Genomic DNA, 381 nt, shown 5'->3' on the forward strand with positions numbered 1-381 from the left:
CTTGGGAAGTGTTGTCCTTCATTCATCTGAATGAGGAAGAAATGATCAGTTCCAGTCGAATCTTCATTAAAATTCTATTCAGGAATTGGCAGAGTCCATGGGACTCAACAAACTGTACGAGAGAATGAAGGACTCGTAAGTAAACATATGACTGTTGTGTTAAAGTTGTAAATGGTAACGATATAAATAAGCATGTTGTATTCATCTCACTCTTAATTTGAGTCATATAGAAATAGTCATGTTGAGTGCAACGTCCTTCTTTTGTGGTATTTTCTTGTAGGTATGCTGTTAGAGCAGATGTGATTGTTTTGGAAATATGTTTTGAGAGTATATGTCCTTTCCATTATAGAAAGCTTCTTTTCATGCTTCAATTTTTAATTT

This window comes from Cryptotermes secundus, unplaced genomic scaffold (assembly GCF_002891405.2).
Source record: "Cryptotermes secundus unplaced genomic scaffold, Csec_1.0 scaffold2254, whole genome shotgun sequence".
NCBI lineage: Eukaryota > Metazoa > Arthropoda > Insecta > Blattodea > Kalotermitidae > Cryptotermes > Cryptotermes secundus.